At 35.4% G+C, this 17,500-nt stretch overlaps 1 long non-coding RNA gene across 2 annotated transcripts in view; it reads right to left on the reverse strand.

Annotated features, from left to right (window-relative positions):
- Positions 1 to 11,217: 11,217 nt before the first annotated feature.
- LOC145269417 (uncharacterized) overlaps positions 11,218 to 17,500 on the reverse strand; it is a 27,537-nt gene continuing 21,254 nt past the window's right edge. The window contains exons 3-4 of one of the 2 annotated variants that reach the window (XR_013865045.1): positions 15,392 to 15,445; positions 11,222 to 14,839 (exon numbers count right to left, since the gene is read on the reverse strand). This is a non-coding gene — a long non-coding RNA (uncharacterized LOC145269417). Of the gene's footprint in view, positions 15,446 to 17,500 lie in introns of both variants that reach the window. The other variant, XR_013865044.1, reaches the window with a different exon arrangement.

Genomic DNA, 17,500 nt, shown 5'->3' on the forward strand with positions numbered 1-17,500 from the left:
AAGTTTCAGAACTATTAGCAAAATGAAAGATAGAACTGAAAAGCATGAGAAGCACGTTGACAATGTAGTTTCCCTATCAATTTTGGGGACCATAAATATTAAAGCAAAACTTAGATAGGCCTGCAGACTTTCAATCAATCATCATAACATGAATGTTAAGAAGAACCGTGAAATTTTATCTAAAATAATAGATTGTATTTTCTTTTGTGGAAACTTTGAAACTCCCTTACAAGGACATGATGAAAAAGATGATTCAGTAAATCCAAGTGTATTTAGAGGATTTTTAAATTTTGCATCTTAATTAGATCCAGATTTAAAGAATCACTTAGAAACCAGTAATGTCTTCAAAGGTGTTTCCAAGACTATTCAGAATGACATACTTGGCTGTCTTTTACAAATCTACCGTGATGAAATAAGGGCAGAAATTAGCAAAGCTTCCTTTGTAGCTGTCATGGCTGATGAAATAACAGATGTGTCTGAACATACACAGATGATCATTGTTTTACGGTATTGGAGAAAAAATACTTGAACGCATTTGGGGATTCTTTATTCCAGAAAACCAAACCGAACCGCTGATGGGATATCAAAATGTATTCTACAACAATTAGATATAATCCTCCAAGGCAATCGCCAAAAACTGATAGCTCAGACATTTGATGATGCAAATGTCATGAAAGGCAAAAAAGCTGGTGCTCAGGCGAAAATAAAAGCAATTTATAGTAATGCGTATTTCACTCACTGTTATGCGCATCAACTTAATTTAATAATGAGGAATGCAGCAAGCATTACACGAAATGCTAGAATATTTATCTCTAACATTTTGGCTATTCCGACTTTCTTTTCTAGATCACCACAGCGTCTGTCCATTTTTCAAGAAGCATCTGGATGTAAGCATTCTACGTGTATCCGCCACAGGTGGAACTTTAACATACAGTTAATATAGAGTTCATGAAAATGTTCAAGCTTAAAAACACTGTCACTGAAATTCAGCCAACATCATATGTAGATGAGACCGTTGCAGAAGCGACAGGAATTCTGAAATATTTGAACGATGAAAATTTCATATTTTGGTTTGAGCTATTTCATAAAATTATGTCTCATGTTGAAATTATTTATCGGGAAATTAGCATATATAAAGTCAATTAATACATAACAAATTTCAAAACTGCTATTTTAGAGATAAGAAACACCAAATACTGTGAAAATTCTTCACAAACACTCAAGGGCGAAGCTAAAGAACTGTGTGACTATATATCTGTTGATAGAACGGACAGATATTCTTCAACATAACATTTAATACTTGCTAAATTGTTTCACAAGATAAGCTTTGCTAGTTTAAAGAAAAAAAAACTACCAACAGAAGAGATATCCTTGACAACTGAAGCCTATCCCATGATTGACAAAGAAAAGTTTGAAACTGAGCTAGAAATATTTTTTATAGTAGGTCAGATATCCATGAGTATTGTAAAGTAATTGATCTCCTGAAATTTATTTTGGAAAACAATTTAAACGATGTTCTTAGTGAAATCAGAAAACCCATAAAAATAATCTTGACAATTCCCATGACTACATGAGAGATAGAACGTTGTTTTTCAACTATGAAAAGAATAAAAACTTTTCTAAGGAACACCATGGATTGCGAAAGACTAAATGAACTTGCAGTGCTTTCAATTGATAAAAAAGTTCTTCAGCAGTCATTCAGAAGTTAAGGAGAAAATTATCTATCTTTTCTCACAACTTAAAACAAGAAGAATGGAGTTTACTTTCAAATGAATGTAATAAGTAAAATATTTAAAATATTTACATCTATTTAGGATTCCTTTAAGTTATTGTATTTTTATACGTGTGCATACGTATAAATTATGTATAATTTTATGTTTGTTTTATTTTTACACAATATTAAAACAATAGGTGTTTTCTTTATAACAGCATCCCCACTAATCTTAGGCACGAGCCGCCACTGGAGCTGACAATATACCAGCAGATACACTGTCACGAGGAATAAACTCCTTCACATTGGGATCTTCCGTCGAAGCCAACACCTTAGCTATGGAGCAAGAAAAAGACGAGCACCTACAGAAGCTTCTGCAGAATAATGGAACATCACTGAAGCTGGTGAAAATGGCACACCCCAACAGCCCTAGAAAAATAGTGTGTGATATCAGCACTAACAAACTGCACCCGTATGTTCCAGCATCCTTAAGGAAAGACATATTCAATGCGGTACACGGGTTATCACACCCAGGGGCCAATGCGTCGATACGTTTGATGACAGACAGGTATGTCTGGCCGAGGATAAAAGCAGACGTGCGAGAATGGACAAAGAAGTGTGTGCAGTGTCAAAAGGCCAAGGTCGGTCGACATACACGTGCGCCACTAGGCACATTTCCAGTACCTGATGAGAGGTTCAAGCACATACACCTCAACATCACCGGTCCATTTCCGACATGTGAAGGCCAACGCTATCTTTTGACATGTGTCGACAGATTTTCAAGGTGGTTTGAAGCCTTACCAATGCCGGATATGACAGCGTACACAGCAGCCAGAACTTTCCTCGCTGGATGGGTAGCAAGATTCGGTGTCCCGGAAAATGTGACAACTGTCAGAGGTAGACAGTTCGAGTCCGAACTGTTTCATAAACTCTCAGGACTTTTGGGCACCAGAAGTATGCATACGACAGCATACCATCCACAAGCAAACGGAGCAGTCGAACGTCTACATCGCAGCCTAAAGGCCTCTTTACGTGCAGTTCTTACCAGTAATACAATGTGGTTAGAACACCTTCCTCTAATTTTGCTGGGTTTGCGCACAGCAGTGAAGAAGGATATGAATTGCTCAGAAGCAGAAGCGATGTATTGTACTACACTACGCCTGTCAGCATAATACTTTTGTGATGCACCAAATAAAGTTTGGGACTCTGCATCATTTGTTGATAGACTAACAAGAACCATGGCCAAAATGGCATATTCTCCATCAGGAATAAACAAGTGCGCTAACACATATGTGCCAAAGGCACTAGAGACATGCACACATGTGTTTGTTCGCGATACAGCTAGGTTGCATACCCTGCAACCACTGTACCGCGTACCTTTTAAAGTCAACAAGAAAAACAAGAAGTATTACAGCATCCTCATTAAGGACGAAGAACAAAATATCTCAATTGACAGGTTGAAACCCGCAACGCTCGAGGATGCATATTTAGAAGTAGATTCCTCACAAAGGATGCTAGTCGAAGTGACATTGGAAAAACGCCCTTATAAAAAAAAACACAGTCGGGTAGACAGGTAAAATGGCCTGCCCATTTAAGAGACTGTGTCTCTACATAAAAAAAACAAAAAAACAATCCTCTCACAACATTCAATTAAAAGTACTCCGTATTTGGGGGGGCTGTTGTAGGGGACTAAAAATTAGAGGACACCGGGGAGGAGTAATCTGCCCCTGCTCTAACACTTGTTGTTTTTCCCCTTTGGTCATGCGCAGACGTGTTGCGTTTTCCCTCTCAAGAAGAGGAGAACCTTCGTTCCACCACGAGGTGAGCTCTGAGAACTTTTTCCATCAGCCGGTGACTCTTATCGAACTGTCGCTATTGTATTGTTTTATTGTTGTTTTAATGTTTGTCAGTGTATAATAAATGTGTAAACGTAATTGGGCAATTGTGTTTATCCATATATTTTTTGTTTAGTTAAAACTAACAGCCTTTATGCCATACCTTGTCGAAGGCCTTTGATATGTCAAGAGCAATTGCCCCAGAAAAGAAGGCTTTATCAAGAGATTTGCTAATCCTATGAGATATAACCGTTAGCCCATATGCAGTAGATCTTGCAGAATGGAAACCATATTGCGTGTCACTAAGAACGTTATTTCTGCTAAGGTGATGGATTCCAACAACTTTCTCATGACATACAGGAGACTTATTGGGCTGTATTGAGAGGAAGATGACTTATCACCTGAATTCTTAAATACAAGGTATACTCACGAGGTTTTCCAGGGTGTTTGAAAACACTTAAGGCAACGCTTAAACAGTTTCGTGAGTATGGAAGCAAGTTCTGGTTGAAGCTTTTTTAACACTATAATTGGGACGCTGTCAGGGCCAGTTGCTTTACTGGAAAAGGTTCTTTATTAGCTTGGCGACCTCACACACAGATATTTGTATGTTACTTAGCATGTTCTGTGTTATAGGAGGAAATATTGGGAGTTGATGGCCTTCGTCGCATAGGGTAGAATTAGCTGCAAAGTTCATGGCAAATAGTCTGGCCTTGTCTGATGCTGACGAGATGCCCTCTGGTCTATTGATAATGGTTGAGATAGAACGCACACTTCTGTTCAGGATCCTATTTGTTATTTTCCAAACTGGTGGGAAACAAGCCACTGATTAGCTACTTTGGATTTAACACACTGAGCATATAGCTCTCTTGCATTTTTTATTACTCTTTTACAGTGGTTTCTGTCGTTCCTGAAAGCAGTTTTAGTCTCAGTACATCTATTACGTTGGTAGCTATGGAAAAAGTGATTTCTGTGCACGATGGCAGCAGCACATTCTGGGGAGAACCATAGCTGGCTGTTAGGTTTTTGCTGAAATTTTTTAGATTGTATGAATCGGTCTATGCCTACAATCAACCATTCGGTCAGATCTGATACTATAGAGGACACATCCTTTTTAAACATGGAATGCAGAGATAGATCAGATATTAATGTACAGAAGCTATCCCAGTCAGCCATGGGGTATCGGTATACAGTACGGTGGAGGGGTACGTCTGGGGATTTGTAACATTTCATTTTTATCTTAACTGATACAACGGAGTGCTCAGAGAATCCTAGAGGAGAAAGAATGGAACATGAACATAGCTTGGGGGAAGTTGAGAGAAAAAGGTCTAGAAGGCTTGCATACTGACTGGTAGTATCAGGCACTAGGGTTGGCTCACGAACAATCTGAGTGAGGTCATAGGCAATGGCAAAATCATGAGAGAACCTCCCCTCATCGTCTGTCTTATTTGAGTGGGTCAGTCATTCCACGTTATGGACATTGAAGTCACCACAGATGTGAATGTTAGCCGAGGGATGTGCAGACAGGATGTGGTCGATTTTCTCAGATATACTCTTAAAGATAGAAACTCCGATGTTATGGGGGTGATAAAGGGCAAATATAAATGCAGTGGTGTAACAAGTGCAACCCAGAAGCACATATAAGGTAAATTAGGGTCTTCTCTGGAAATATCCCTGCCACACGCACGGGAAGCCATCTTTAATGTAGGCACATATTCCATGCTCATGGCGATCTTGGGGGTCATGAGGTGTCTCATTTGTGGCTGTAGATATTAAAGACCGAATGGAATGAAGGGAGTCTGCTAAAACCCCTTCCCAGTGTTCAATCGGCAAACCTTTGTCTTCCAATGCTAATGAAATAGTTTTCCACACTGTACCATTCATTCGCTCCACTTGACCATTCCCCTGTGGGTGATATGAAGTGCTGTAGCTGGTGGAGATCCCTTTGCCGTGCATATAATTCTTGTACTCAGCACTCTTGAAACAACTCCCGTTATCTGAATAAACTTGGCTGGGCATGCCAAATATAGAAAACAGGTTGGAGCAAGATTGCAGTACACTCTGGGTACTTGTGTCTTTACAAGGGTATACAAATGGAAAGCGGCTATATTCATCAACTAATACCAATATATACTTATTTGGGGTAGATGAAGGTAGGGGTCCTTTAAAATCGAGATTAAACCTCTCGAAAGTTGAGTTGATTTGATTAAATGCCCATCAACAGGGCGGAAAAATCTTGGTTTGCACTTGTTGCAAACAATACAGTCCTTTGTTATCTGCCGAATATCCTCAAGACAGTAAGGGAGGTTGCTATTCCTTATGAAGACCATCATCCTTGTAATCCCAGGATGGCACAAGGATCGATGCAAATTGAGGAGGTTGTTGCTACTATTCATAGTACCGCAAGAAGCACGTGAGCTACAAGATTCTTCTCACCAGGGCGATAGATAATGTTGAAATTGAAGCATGAAAGCTCCAATCTCCAACGGAGTAATTTATCATTTTTTATTTGACTATGGTGATTTTGCTCATAAGCAAATTTTACTGATTTATGAAAAGAGGTAAAGGTGCCAGTATCTAACTGCTTCTATAATGGAAGCCGCTTCCTTTTAAACAGCTGGATGTTTTAGTTCAGAGCCGTGTAGAGTTCATGAGAAAAAAACCAACTGGTCTACCATTTTGGTTGAGGACTCCAGAAAGAACACAATCAGAGGCATCAGTCTCCAACTCAAAGGAAGCATTCTCGTCGATAGTTTTTATTACAGCTGATTCAATATCTAGCTTTAGACCGTCAAATACATTTCGAGCTTCCTGATTAAGGGGAAAGAAATTGGTCTTAATAAGAGGCTGAATCTTATCAGAATACCTATGGATCCACTTTGAATAATATGACAAAAAACCTAGGGCTAGCTTGAGTGATTTGCCGTTAGTTGAATAAGGGAGGCTTCAACCTGTCGGGGTCGGGTTAAATTTGACCGTTGGGTTCAATAACCCATGGAGCTCAGTTCATTCACAGAAAACACAAACTTTTCTTTATTGTACGTAATTTTCCGTTTTTTCTGTTACTTTGATAAATTTCGCCAGATTCTCATCGTGTCGCTCCTGATCCTTTCCATCGATGAAAATATTGTCCAGGTATCCAAAGGTGTCGTGGAATTTCTCAGAACTAATAATTTCATCAACAATTTGCTGAAAACAAGCACCTCCGTTCGTAACCCCAAAGCGTATTCAAGTGAACTGATACAAACCAGAGTTAGCTTCAAAAGCAGTGAAGGGTTTTGTCATTCTCATCTGTGGGGATCTGGTGATACGCATTTTTCAGGTCGATTGTACTGTACTGAATACATTATACTGAGCAACCTTATTCACTACGTCATCCAGCTGGGGCAGGGGGTAGGCATCAAGGCTTGTGTACTTATTCACCGTCTCAGAATAAGCAATGACCATTCTCTTTTTCTGATTATGTGATTTAACCACGACCACTTGTGTCCTCCAGGGGTAGTTTGAGGGTTCGATGATCCCCTCCTTTAAAAGGCGCTTAACTTCTGAGACAATTAACTTGCTATCACTTGAGCTATAACGCCTAGACTTGGTGGCAACCGGTTTGCAGTTCTTATTTATATTAACAAAACGTTCAGGCCGTTCCACCGAAGCCACAGCGAGTCCAAAAATCTCAATATCAGTTGAACTCCCACCGGACTTGAAGGTAACGCTTTCGTGTTTACTTTGAAACTCCAGTCCGAGAATCACATCACAAGAGAGGTTATTTAAAACTGACAGTTTCTGGTTGGGATACATACGCTTGTTAAAAAGTACGTTAGGAAAACAAACACCTACCACTTTGGATGAGAGGTCAGACGATGCCATCGAAACTCTCAAGTCTGAATCTGTTATTTTTAAATCCAGATCCTCAGCTACTTTGGTATGAATAAAGCTGTCAGAGCTACCACTGTCCATTAGTGCTCTTAATGGCCGACTCAAAATGTGGATTTCTATATCTCTGTAGGGACGATGGAACTGCCGAACTCGAACTTATACAGGGTAAGGTTGGATAATAGACCGAGGCAAAAGTTGATTTAGTATTATTTGATTTGCAGCATTTTGCAAAATGCCCGATCCGTTTTACGTCGATGACAAACACATGATTTCGCTGGACATCGCGATTTTGGGTGTTTATAATTTCCACAGTTCCAACATTTAATTTCTGATTTAAGTTTATTTGATTAAAATTCAAGTCCGATGTCTCTTCCTTCTCGAGGGTTACAGCGGTTGGTTCCTGGTATCGTGCTGGTTAATATGATTCCTCGTTGCATTGTCCAGCTCTCGGGCCTGGTCAAACATCCAGGGTTTTATTTTCCAACAAATGTTGGCAAATGGTATGGGACTGAATTCCGGCAATAAAGGCATCCCGAATCGATTCATTAGCGTATATCGCCGCGCTGACGTCCCTAAAACTGAAGTCCTTGCTAAGGCCTCATAATGCCCGAAGATATTCGTCCAGACTTTCTCCCAGTTGTTGACGCCTTGTGGCGAGTAGATGCCGTGTGTATATCTCGTTTTTTTTGGTTTGATAAAGAGTTCCCCCAGTTTGAGACAGGCTTCTTCATAATTTCCGCAATCGCTGACATATTCGAAAATATGCGCTGAAATAAAATTTATCAGGACCGGACTTGTTGAGATTTTCCTGCGGTAGTGCCGCTAAAACATATTTGAACGTAGCAAGCCAGTGTTTAAACTCTCGCTCAGCATTAGATGAATTAGTGTTGATGTCCAATCGAAAAGACCTCATGGCACGATCCATTTTTAAAATCTTTTTCCTTTTTGTGCTAATAAAATTTTTGTAAGTAAAACAAATACTGTATACCCTTTAAATAAGGTTTTTATCAGCACAAAAGAATGATACGTTGGGTCTGACGTGAACACTATAAAGTAACATGGCGGACACTACTGGGGTAGTATACAGAGCTAGCGCTTCATCAGGGAGAGTGCTATTGGGAAATTTTGTATCCATACGAAACACAATACAACATTAACAAGAAAAATTTGCATGTGTTGTTTAAGTAAAGATGTATAAGACCGTTCTTTTTATTTAAAAAAAGATGGCGAGATACCGGACAGGGAACAACATTAGAGATGCTCCTGTTGGAAAAATAAATGGATCCAACGGAATTGGGTGCTTATAAAGCAGAATTATAAGTCTTGGCTAAATAAATTACAAAGGCAGATGGCGAAGGATATGAGATATGATTATTTAAAGAAAAAATGACATTTAACAAAATCAATTTGCATGTGTTGTTGAAGAAAATATGTATAAGACCGTTCTTATTTATAAAAGATGGTTCAAAGATACCGGACAGCCTTCAGTGGTGTGCACACTGCACAAGATTTTCCAGGTTGGAGGCACCCCCCCCCTCCCTTATTTTTTTTTAGGAGAAGGGAGAAAGGAGAGTGGCAGTGTGCCTGTTACAGTGAAGTTGATTAAAATTCGTAAGGATTTTTTTTTTTTGTTTAAATAGAGTGGGGCGAAATGGCAGAATGTCTTATTATGGAGACGGTAAATATTTCTCCTTTTTTTCGTTTTGTTTTATTGAAGTGGAGCGCAATGGCAGAAACTTGTTATTGTGGAGCTAAGTAAAATTCTGAACGGCCTGTAATGGTGTAGTTGATTAAGATTACTCATGATTGTTTAGGGGATGGGGCGAAATAGCGGAATGCCTGTTATTTTGTAGGTGGTTAAAATTCCTCTTGTTTATTTTTGCTTCCACTTCGATGAGGAGGCGAGGTTGATTTTTACTCTCTGGTATGAGAAGCATGTACCAGTGGACAGGAGTCTGACTAAAAAGGAATTGCTTTGCAGAGTGTTTCAAGAGTACTAAAATACTCTTTGAAAGAGTCAAGTGCACACCCGTCATTTTGGTTTGGAAATAATACGCCCAATTTTTACTTTGTTGTTTTTTCCTTTAGAATCGAATTCCATATATCTGCTATTTCATAATTTATGTAATGTGTGTGAATTGTATATAATTTATGTTAATATGATTTTGTTTTTGTAATTTATGTAATAAATGACAAGTTGGGCATGGAAGGTGTGTAATACAATGAAGTTGACCCGGGTCACTAAGTGCTGAGAAGGAGGATAAAAAGACAAGTTAGAAATGATTAACAATGAACAAAGAGAAGGAAATGATAAACAATGAACCTGTAGATGTTTTTAGATTGAGCTTTTAGATTTGACAAATGACAATAGAAAACTGTAGAACGGATAATAAAGAGAATCAACAGCACTTGATGTGGGAGTCAATGAGATGCTTAGAAAGGAAAGGGCAGTTTCTTATTAGCCGGGGTGGGGGGGGTGGAGCTCACTGGGCTGACAAGTTAGTTGATAGAGGGTAGGGACTGACGACACATGAACAATTTTAGAGCTGACAGCGAGACAGGAATCAAGATGAGCTGACGACTGACAGGCGAAACTAGCCTTGAGAGAACGTGGGAGTGAGCCTATGGACACATACACACACGTCAGATATATACGAAGGCTTGGCAATGTTTTTTCTTTCTTTGTTCCGTGACTTATTTTACTTCGATTTTATGACCTGCATTCATTTATCTAGACAATACTTTTGTTCAAATACAGCTGATTGCACTAAAGATATTGACTTTTATTGTATCCGTTCTCGGGGACTGTATTAAAGTAGAAAGTCATATATTTTTTTTTATCTCGGAACAGGATGCTTGTTGCAGATTAGCTTTCATACATCTGGCTGTTAGACTGTGACACGTTCACACAAGAGGACTAAAATGGGGCCCTCTAGAAGTTGTTGGAACAGCACAAATGCATTGCAGCCAGACAAGATTATTGGAAGGAGATTATAGTGCGTGTGTACTATCAAAAAGGCTGCACATAAAGGAGGCTAATTTTGGTTCCGTCAAAAGGATTTTTGACGTTAAATTCTTAGTTTTTTTCTCTCCTCCTTTAGAGAAAGACGTTTGTTTAGAACTCCATTGGAAGGTAGTAAACCTTTAACGTAATTTTATTCGCAGTCATTAAAAGATAACTAGTTTCTTACGACTGGAAAAGTAGTACCAGTTAATAAAAGGCAAACAACAGTCTTACAACTGTTAAATTATTATTTTCAAAGGATTAACGATAGAAATCGCTGTCTTTTGAGGAGTTCTTTTCTGTAAAGAACAAAAATTAATTTCACCAATGAGCAAGAATATCGGCCCTAGAAACAAAATCCCCTCTTTGTTCTAGGAACTTGGAAGATTATGTTTCACGTGCCTGCCCTTAGTGACTTTGTCCACAATTCATTGCATTCTACATTGCAATGTAGAGAACCTACTGTTGATTTTATGAACTTATTTTTAATTTCATATGACTTGAATTAAGTTAAAATGCAAAAGTCAAGTACAATGGTCCAATTATACTCTGCATATAAAAAGTCAAGAAACTTATTTTAAGCATCTCATATGAAACTGATTTCAACAAAGCCTTTCACTTTCAATTCTGTAATTGAATTCCTCATTAGTATCTCACCATTAACTCGAGGAAAAGAAATTTCTCTTGAAATAAATTAAGTTTAATTTTGTTTTAAAGTATTTCCGAAAATGAGGAGATCGGATATAAAAAACAAAAATATTTTCAACATAAATATTAAAAAAATAAAATGCAGATTAATATCCTTTATTTACAAAACTGAACTCATACAAAAATAAAATCAATACAAATACTGTGCTTTTTCGGCACAACTTGATAAAACAAAAAACGTAGAATAGCAAAAAAGTTTCCACAATCATTGATTTATTTATAAAAAAAATATGAGATTTGAAATTAATATTTCATACAGCGACAAGAAACGGGTCATACACGAGATTGTATTTTTCAAATTGAATTTGTTTTAAAAAACATTTTTCTTTACGAAAAACAGTAGAAAGACTATTTATCATTAATATGATTATTAATTATCATTAGCAAGATTTTTTTTAATTATGAGTATAATTATTATTAAATTATTATAATGATTATTAAATTATAATTTATATCATTATTTAATTACACTTACTATGATTATTTAATTATGATTAGAATCATTGCTTGATTATAATTACTTATTTGATTATCCAAACCATTCTTTAAGTTTTTTGCGATGAAAGTTCTTTGTGTATTTCTGGAAATTCTTTCAGAGATATGTTTGGAGCAAACTTGTTTTCTGATTCTGTCCCATTTGTAAGACAGTCTGGTTTAAAATTAAAAGGAGCCACTTTCATGAGAAACATCGTTCTTCTCGCATTTATTTCATGGTGTTTGTGTACACATTTGAGGTTTGGATTGTGGGAGCTTATCAGATATTGTCTGGTATTCACAATAGTTGCACGATGTTGATGGTCACTCTCTGAGAGCCCCATACCTCCTGCAACTCTGGGCAGATACAGTCTAGGCAGATACTGGTTTTGGTATGTTATTTTATACAGTGTCAGCATTTTCCGTATTATAGTGGCCAGTCTGTTTATGTCCTTTTGTGGCCAGTCGATAATGCCAAAGCTATATGCTATAACAGGCATTGCTAGCTGGTTAATGCAAATGATCTTTTTTTTGTTTGTCAGTTCTGCTTTGTAGATTTTTCTTATGCACCGTATATATATTCTTTGCTGATTTTATCACTCATCTTGGCATACTGAATTGATTCGTTTTCTTCTATGCCTAGGTATTTGTATTTTTCTGTTATTTTAGCTCTTTCATGTCACTATCTTCATCAAGCAGTACGTTTTCCATTAGATCCTTTCTTCCAGCTTTGATAGAGTAATTGGCACATTTATACAAACCAAACTTCCTTTCAATATTTCTGGAAAATTTATAAAAACCTGTAAAAGTCGACTTAAGTCAGTGTCTGAGTTGGCCTACAGCTTGAGGTCGTCCATAAAAAGCAGGTGGTTTCATATAGTTTGGCTCTTGTTAGAAGCCTTGCCTCTGATTGTAAGTGCTTGACTTTTTTGATTAGCTTACTTAAAAGAGCTATCAAAAGGCAGAAGTTAAATGCAATAGACCATGGTTAGTAGATTTCTCTTCCGAATTTGATGTAAAGTATTTTTACAGCTGCGTTTGTGTGGCTTTCTCCCTAGAATGTGTTTCCATATGTTGTAACATATTGTTTTTAAGTGTAAAAAAGCCACTTACTTCAAAAGAATATGGTTTCTTTCTAGTATGTGTTTGCATGTGCTTCAGCATACTTTTTTTCTGTGTAAAGGAAGAGCCGCATACTTACAAGAATATGGTTTCCCTCCAGTATGAGTTCGCACGTGTGTCAACATATTTTGTTTTGTTCTATAAGAAGAGCCACATACTTCACAAGAATATGGTTTCTCACCCGTATGTGTTCGCATGTGTGTCAACATATTTTGTTTCTGTGTAAAAGAAGAGCCACATACTTGACAAGAATATGGTTTCTCTCCTGTATGTATTCGCATGTGTGTCCACATGTTTTGTTTCTGTCTAAAAGAAGAGCCGCATACTTCACAAGAATATGGTTTCTCTCCAGTATGTTTTCGCATGTGTAGCAACACACTTTTTTTATGTATAAAAGAAGAGCCACATACTTCACAAGAATATGGTTTCTCTCCAGTATGTTTTCGCATGTGGTGTAAAAAACTATGTTTTGTTGAAAGAGAAGAGCCACATACTTCACAAGAATATGGTTTCTCACCCGTATGTGTTCGCATGTGTAGCAACATATTTTGTTTTGTTTTATAAGAAGAGCCACATACTTCACAAGAATATGGTTTCTCTCCCGTATGTATTCGCATGTGTATCAACATGTTTTGTTTCTGTGTAAAACAAGAGCCGCATATTTCACAAGAATATGGTTTCTCTCCTGTATGTGTTCGCATATGTTTTAACTCACCTTCTTTTGTTGTAAAAGAACAGCTACATATTTGACAAGAATAGGATTTTTCTCCAGTATGATTTTGCATGTGTTGTAAAAAACTATATTTTGTTGAGAGAGAAGAGCCACATACTTCACAAGAATATGGCTTCTCTGCAGTATGTTTTTGCATGTGGTGCAACATACTTTTTTTATGTGTAAAGGAAGAGCCACATACTTGACAAGAATATGGTTTCTCTCCCGTATGTATTCGCATGTGGGTCCACATGTTTTGTTTCTGTGTAAAAGAAGAGCCGCATACTTCACAAGAATATGGTTTCTCTCCTGTATGTATTCGCATGTGTATCAACATGTTTTGCTTCTGTGTAAAACAAGAGCCGCATACTTCACAAGAATATGGTTTCTCTCCTGTATGTGTTCGCATGTGTTCTAACAAACTTTGTTTTGTTCTAAGAGAAAAGCCACATACTTGACAAGAATATGGTTTCTCTCCTGTATGTGTTTGCATGTGTTTCAACATATCTTTTTTCGCTGTAAAAGAAAAGCCACATATTTTACAAGAATGATGTTCCTCTCCAGTATCATTTTGCATGTCTCAACATATATGATTTCCGTTCAAAATGCGGGGCACATACTTCTGAAGAATATGGTTTCTCGTCAGTATCTAGAATGAGGTTTATCTCTTTTTTTTTGTTTTATTTTACTTCAGCCGAAGTTCTCAGAAGTCAAGGGGCCCACGACCTGGGGCTAAGACTTGAAGTCTATATGAGATACATAGATATTCGATATAGATATAGTTAGTAAAGAAATTGAGAACATAGATTTCCTCTCCCCAATTAACCATTTTTATATGTTGTAGTATATCTTTCATTTTGGTCTCTTAGTCTGACTGAATTCCAGGACAAGAATTTATCTAGTCTGGTGGAGTATTAAGCTTCGTGCTATTACTTGAGGTAATATTACTTGGAGAAGGTGCACCATTCCTCGGAAAAGCTGTGGGGTAGCCTTAGTGAGGAGATCTTATTTGGGCTGCGAATACTATGTGATTTTGAATATTTGGTCAGGGTTTTCTTCTATGGAAAAAGTATCATCATGCCAGATTGTTCTGACAAACCCCTGTACACAGAGACATTAGACACTCGAGGATAGTGTCCAGTAGGCATTCAAGTTCTCTCCAGTATGTATTCGCATGTTTTGCACCATATAAGTTTTCAGTGTAAAAGAGGAGCTACTTACTTCACAAGAATATGGATTCTCTCCAGTCCGCATGTGTTTTATTTCTTGTATGTGTTTGCATATGAATTATGCAAATTTGTTAGAAAAAACTTTTCTTTTTTTTAATTCCTTTTTCATTTTGTCCTTTGTTAGGCAAGATGGCGTAGATGTGATCAATCTCACAAAAATGTGATTTTCCTCTGTAAGAAAACAAAAAAACTACTTGATCAAATTAAGTTAAATGTTTTGGTAAATATAAAGAATCACTCAACGCTCAAAGATTCTTTAAAACTTAACAATTTTATGTGCTGAAAACGAAAGTAGATGTTACAATTATGGCAAACAAGTAGTTTGGAAAATATAAAGAAATGTTAGTTTTTAAATCACACTGAAGACTGTGACAATTCTTGGGGACTTCATATTATTAGTATAGACCTGTGACTTTATACTTGAAAATTAAAATAAAGAAAGAGCCACATATTTGGAAGAATGTGTTTTGTTTCTTGTATGTGTTTGCATATGAGTCATGCACGTTTGTTAGAAAAGAACCAGATACTTAAAAAGTAGTAGATTTTAACTTATGTTTAAAAATGACATATTATTATATACAATTTTGATCATCTGTGTTTTATGTCAGGAACTGGATAGAGTTGGCAATAAAATACAATGTAAGATTTGATTTGATGAAAGAAAGACAGCTAATTCAAACTTTCTAAATATATTTTGTAATAAAGTTTCATATTAAAAGTTACCAAGAAAAGGTAGATCCATTCCAATCCAATACTGTTTTCTCAAAAATGAATATCCTGCAAAAGATACATTTCAAGATTAGATATTAATTTTATACATATTTTGCAAAAAAAAACAATTAAAATATTTATAAATACATTGTCTATTGTTTATATGAAATAAATTTTTATTTAATCAAAACAAGTGTTTTTATTTAAACTTGAAGGAAGACTTATAAGCAATTACTGTTGAAGTCATACTTAGAAGCAATTACAATTAAATTAACAGTTGACAAGGATTACAGTTAAATCAAAACTTAAAAAGTTACAATTTTAATATAACGTCATTTTCTTACGAGTCCACTAAATCAGTTTATCTGTAGTAGTTTAGTTTTGTATTTTACTTTCAATGTAGTATTGGAAAAAAATTTGTTCAGTTTTGTATTTTACTCTCTATATAGTATTAGAAATAAATAGTTTAGTTTTGTATTTCACTTTCTATGTAGTTTTGGAAAAAATTAGTTTAGTTTTGTATTTTACTTTCAATATAGGACTGGGTAAAATTCGGTTTTATTTGAAGGTTCAATTCTCAGCGTAGGCAACCTAAAATACAATTGTGAATTATGACTTCTATTGAGTAACGGCCGATAGAATGAGGACATTCTATCATTTAAATAAAGTATGGCAGAAAATTCATAAGTTTGACAATATACATCTGAAGTCATAAGCGCCTTCAACCGAAATGTATTGAATTTAAAATTTGAAATTAAACTTTCTAAATATATTTTGTAATGCAGTTTCATATTAAAAGTCACCAAGAAAATGTAGATCCATTAAAATCCAATGATACTGTTTTTCTCATAAATGAATGATATTCTGCAAGATAGAAAATAATTAAGATAAATTTCAAAAATAGATATTAATTTGTTGTATATATATTTGTTTGCGAAAAAAAAACAATTAAAATATTTATAAATACATTGGCTATTGTTTATATGAAATAAATTTTTATTTAATAAAAAAAGTGTTTTTTTTACACTTGAAGAAATGCTTATAAGCAATTACTGTTGAAGGAATACTTAAAAGCAATTACAATTCAATTAACACTTTACAAAAATTACAGTTAAATCAAAAGTTAAAAAGTTATAATTTTAATATGACGTCATTTTCTCACGAGTCCACTAAATCAGTTTATCTTTAGTAGTTTAGTTATGTATCTTACTTTCAATGTAGTATTCGCAAAAAATAGATTAGTTTAGTATTTTACTTTCAATATAGTTACGAAAAAAATTAGTTTAGTTCTGTATTTTACTTTCAATATAGAATTAGAAAAAATTAGTTTAGTTCTGTATTTTACTTTCAATATAGTATTGGATAAAATTCGGTGGTTAAATCCTCAGTGCAGGCAACCCAAAATACAATTGTGAATTACTTATGACTTCTATTGAGTAACGGTTGATAGAATGAGGACATGCTACTTTCATGGATTAAATAAAGTATAGCAGAAAGTTCATAAGTTTCGCAATATACATCTGAAAGTCATAAGTGCATTCAATCGAAATGTAGTGAAAAGAACACTCAAGAGGAGAACAGTTGTCTGAAGAATTTAAATAATACAAAATGGCAAATGATTTTCCCATAAATTATTGATTTTAAACGATTCTAAAATCCCCTTTTTCAATGCTCTGATTAAATGTTTTTACGTTTTATATTTCTTGTAAATGTTTTCTATACTTAAAACAAATTGTCCTTTGCTTATGCAAAGGACAATTTGTTTTAAGTATAGAAAACTTTTAAGTATATACACTGTTTTAAGTATATACACTTTTAAGTATATATACTTTTAAGTATATACACTTTTAAGTATATATAATTTTTAAGTATATATACTTTTATATATAAGTATATATAGTTTTAAGTATATATACTTTTAAGTATATACACTTTTAAGTGTATATACTTTTAAGTATATACACTTTTAGGTATATACACTTTTAAGTATATACACTTTTAAGTATATATAGTTTTAAGTATATATACTTTTAAGTATATACACTCTTTAAGTATATACAGTTTCTTCAAATTTAGCTATATCTTTATTATTTAAATTATCTTTTTAATTCGTCTCATGAC

This window comes from Euprymna scolopes, chromosome 45, assembly GCF_053919585.1.
Source record: "Euprymna scolopes isolate OS-2025 chromosome 45, ASM5391958v1, whole genome shotgun sequence".
In the NCBI taxonomy this organism is placed as follows: Eukaryota; Metazoa; Mollusca; class Cephalopoda; order Sepiida; family Sepiolidae; genus Euprymna; species Euprymna scolopes.